A 5,278-nucleotide genomic window follows, 5' to 3' on the forward strand; every position below is an offset into this window, starting at 1 on the left:
GAACTGGCTATAGCGGGAAGGTAATGAGTGAAGGATGATGTCAATTGCCAGCTCTTCATCGAAGTTCACATTCAACTTCAGCAGGCGATCGACATATCTCTGCATCTTTTGCAGATGAGTGGTAAGGGACTCTCCACTACCCATTTTGGTAGTGATCATCGAAGTGATGATATCGTACCTCTCTTGCCTGGCGCTCTGGTGGTAGCGTTCCAACAGATCCTGATGCATCTCATAGGGGTACTTGTCCTCATAGAACTTCTGGAGTTCTGCAGTCATAGTCGCTAGCATGATGCAATGGACTTTCGTAGCATCACGCTCATGAGCCTCATATGTCGCGATCTCTTCAGCGTAGCACTATCGATATCAATCTCCTTTAGCTTCTCATCGAGGACATACTCTTTGTCCTCGTAGCGAGTGACCATGCGAATTTTGCGCATCCAATTACTGAAATTGGTCCCATCGAAGATCATTTTCCCACACAAGTTCATGAGTTAGAATGAACCAGAGGAGTTTGATCCAGAAGCATTGTTGTTTGCGTTCGACATCTGAAAAGGAAAAAGAACAAAGTTGATTAGAAAATGAATTTCCCAAATTAATCACCCAAATGAAAAATTAGGGCTAGGAACCAACAACATTATTCACAAATTAAAAGAGGGATGCCGTAATCTAACAAGTAAATAATTTGAAGGCAAGTGAACGATGATTCACTAATTCTCCACCATGAAAAACGAAAAAGAAATTAGGTTTTAAATGTATTGAAAAACTCCTAGATACTTTGAGATTCATTGAACTTTTCAATGGCATGTTTAAATCTCGATATGCCCCTCTAGTTTGTGACTGGGACGTCGAGGATCACAAAGTGGGTGTGAATAACCATGCAAATCTACATGGTGCCCTCATTGTTACAGTCACTTATTCGATGTGCCGGTTAACCACACACGCTCAATCGAACTATGACAAACAATGAGTCACCCTTTTCCACCTTTGCTTAGAAACCAATTAATGTGTCGGTTAACCACACGTGCTCCATTAACGTCTTAGCATGGGTACAAAGTGTAATTTCATGGAATTGCATCAATTCACTTTTTCCTAAAGTAACTAAGATTGGGAATTTTGTAAAAACATTTAGTTAGTTTATTTGGATTCATTATACTTTTAATGAGTAAAGGTTTGTCCGATCCTACTCGTTCGGCTAACGACCTTCCACCAATCAAGGAAGCGGTGGGTGAGAATGGACACCCTTTAAACGGCCATTTTATAGGCCATAACCTTATACCCCCCTTATAGATCGCTTCGTGAATGAGGCCTACTAACGGTAAGACTAGCATTTAAGTCATACATACATATATATATATATATATATATATATATATATATATATATATATATATATATATATATATATATATATGTATATATATATATATATATATATATATATATATATATATATATATATATATATATATTAATCTTATAATATTATAAGTATAAGGTTGAATTTTAAAAGTTGTAAAATTCTAAGGTTTGAAATTTAAATAGTTCAAATTAAAACCTTTAATCACAAAACTTAAATTTCAAAACTTGAGGACAAGTTTTGAACTTTTCAAAACATAAAGGATCAAATAGCAAATAATATAAATTAACTAATAAATTTAATGATTATCTAAATTTGACCTAGTCAATATTACTTGCAAGACAATTTACCAATTAATTCAAATAATCAATTATTATCAAATATGGAAACTATTATTTAAACAAATGGTAATTATCTTTTGTTTTGTCAAGGATATGGTCAAACATGTGATAAAATTCTGATTTTATTGACCCAAAACGATTTAGGTAAGAATCCTTAAGCAAAACAGCAAGAAATCCTGAAAATCTCTGTCTGACAGCAAAACGCGTCGAGTTCACTCAGGAACTCGTCGAGTTCATCCAACTCGTCGAGTTCCCAGAGGAACTCGTCGAGTTCATCAGTCAGAGAGCACAAAATTCGATTTTAAAGACTTGAACAAATAAACAAAGCATCAATTCAATAGAAATCAATCAAAGCTCTGATACCACTGATGGGTTTGAGCCATAAGAGCTTTCCTATGTGCACATGCAAACCCTAATGCTTGGATCTAGGTTTCTATAATTGAACATGCAATTATCCAAGTCTTGCAAACCCTAGATCTAGTGTATACAATTCAAATTGATATAAGAAAAACAGATCTAGATGAATAACTTTTGTAGCTTGCTTGATTCTTCTTGTTCTTGGAGCTTAGAGTCACAATTGTCACTCCTCTAATGGCTTACAAACACCAACTAGCAAGAAGATGATTTGGAGAGAGGATATAGGCACAAAATCGGCTCTAGGAACTCCTTAGGGTTTCTGGTAGCCGATTTATGTAGCCCTTGGGGTCTATTTATACTGTGAGCTTCTAGGGTTTCAGCCAAAACCCTAATGGACAACTTAATCACCAAACAGCCCATGGAACCTTCTGGATTAGGGCCCTTGGACGAAATCTTGATGGAATCCTCCCATGATTTCGTCCACCCCTTGCTCCATAGGGTTTCCTAACCCAAAACACAACTATCACACATTTGATAGTTTAAGCCCCTTTATTCAGTTAACCTCTTTTAGTCACCAAATTAATTCCTAATTAATCTATGACTAATATTAATTAAATAATAGGATTATTCCTTTAATAGATTATTCTCATAATATATTAATAAATCATAATATCTTCTCTCCCTTCATAAATCACCCTGTCAAGTTGCTATGGTGAAGGCAACGCAAAAGAACCATGCACAACCGGGTCAAGTACTTACCAAATATAGTTACGGGCTTAGACACTAATCCAACAGTATAGAGTTCAGGAAAATTTGACCTTGCAAAAGGTCTACAACATACCAATATCGAGAAAATTTTGACAGCACAAAGACCTAAAGAAACTAATAGTTCAAGGTCTAAACATAAACATGAAATAATACTAGAGTCTAAAAGTAGACATAAGCTATATCCAAAACAGTGAGTAGAGTAAGTTCTACTCGCTAGGAGTGTTGTTCTGGTTGCTACTAGATTCTGCCCTGGACTCAGCCAGCTGTTGTTCTGTTTCCCACACACGCCTTTCCAATGCAACTTGACCCTGACGAAGTTCTCTAACTTCGGATCGACTGGCATTCAGTTTCATCTGTAGTGCGTCGGTGTGTGTCCTGGTTAACCCCTAGTCATCAGTCAGGTGGCGGAGACGAACTGTGTTGACTCCTGAGTTAGCCCTAATTTCCATGGCCTGGTCGATGGTTGCCCTTCCTTGCTCATCATTGTGAGCAACACGCCGAACCAAGATAGGGAGGGCTCTGTCAGCTGAGCCTCCCTCTCTTAAGTTGTAGAAGCTTCGATCTCTATTATAGGGAGATGGTTGTCCCTGTTCATGGCTCCACCTTCCTAAGTTCACTGCCCACATAGGCATCGGGCCTTGAAATCCTGGTCGAGGGTTAGGATTTTGGGCACCTTGAGGTGGATTATAGACTTCGGATTCCGAGTCAGAGTCTTCCTGCTCATCCTCTTTGTTCTCTTCCTCAGAACTCTCCTCAGGGTCTTCTTCTACTGGGACCACCAAGTTCTCTTCTTCGGGTTCAGCTTCAAGCCATCCACCGTTTCTAGACCTGGCAAAATCTGGCACGACACGACAACCCGACACGAACCCGAAACGAAGTTAGTGGGTTAGGGTCAGAGATTTTGACCCGTTTATGTACACGGGTTGACATGACACGACACGATAATTAAACGGGTAGGGTTAGGGTCAAGACTTTCAACTCGAAGATGACTCGAAGATGACCCGTTTAATTTATATATATATATATATATATATATATATATATATATATATATATATATATATATATATATATATATATATATATGTATATATAAATATTTTCAATATTATACATTTGTAGTGGCCCAAATTCAGGAATTAAAAGTAAAATTCAAACATTCAAAGTACTTAATTTTACTCCTCCTCACTACCTATCTCATTTGCATCCTAACTCTTAACTCTTTCCATTTTTCTTTCTAAACTTACCACTACCTCCGTTCCATGTTTATTGTCCAATTTTGACTGTTGAAATCTTTATTCTTCAAATTTGACCTTAAATATTTTTGTTTTTGATATATAACACTTAATGCAAAATATATGAATGGATTGTGTTTTAAATGTCTTTTCATTGTTATAAGTTTATCAAGTAATTTATAACACAAATAAAACTATTTAAGGTCAAAGTAGAAAAATAAAAACTTCAAGAGTAAAAATGGACAATAAATATGAGACGGAGGGAGTATATTTTTTTTTCCGTTCCACCTCCCAACTCCAGCATTTCACTTTCTCGGTTTTTTTCCTCCATGAGTCTTACTTTTCAACCTTTAAAATGTTTCAACCCGACATGACACAACATATTTATAAGGTTTAAACCTTAAACCGAAACCCGACACGAAATCGACACGAAAATAAACGGGTTGACACGACACGACACGATAATTAAACGGGTCGGGTTAGGGTCAAGCACTCTCAAACCGTTTAATGTCATCACACGACACGAAACCGACACAACACGACACGTTTCCCAGGTCTAACCGTTTCCTTGATTGAGAAAGTACGGGTCTCCAGATAGATGGAATCCAACCATGTTATCTAAGCGAGAAAAGAGGTGTAAGAGACGTATAATAGACGTATTACTAAAGATATTTATAGGATGATCCTTACCAGTTACTTCAATACTTACGTAGTGCATACCAGCTATATATAACCAAGATAGAATATACATTCGAATAAGTGATCCAACTCTAAGACCACAACCAAGCAAGGAACAGGAAGTAAGATCACAAATTCTAAGTCTATGACATCTTAGCTACATATAACCTTAGCGTATCCACTGGGTAACTATTGACCTACTAGTAAAAACCCTTTTTATTTTCCACATAAGTAATTATAGTACAACAAAATACTCCTATGGTATTTTAAGTTTATGTTATGTTCTAATGTTTCGTTGTGGTAGAGTTGGTAAGTTTTTTAGACTTGTTGCAACACCACAACCATTCCTAGGCACATGCTAATCACTTCTCGGGTCGATATAGTTGATCAGGCTATATCAATCCCAGACCTGATTATAAGTCCCTAAGCCTACTTGTGCTATTAAACAAACGCAATAGTTTTGTTATGTTCTAGTATGACACTGTTCTTAGTATGAATGCATGTATGTATACTTTTAGTAAAATATTTTATTATTTAAAAAG

Source organism: Lactuca virosa, chromosome 8 (assembly GCF_052849685.1).
Source record: "Lactuca virosa cultivar CGN04683 chromosome 8, Lactuca_virosa_CGN04683_v6, whole genome shotgun sequence".
Lineage (NCBI taxonomy): Eukaryota > Viridiplantae > Streptophyta > Magnoliopsida > Asterales > Asteraceae > Lactuca > Lactuca virosa.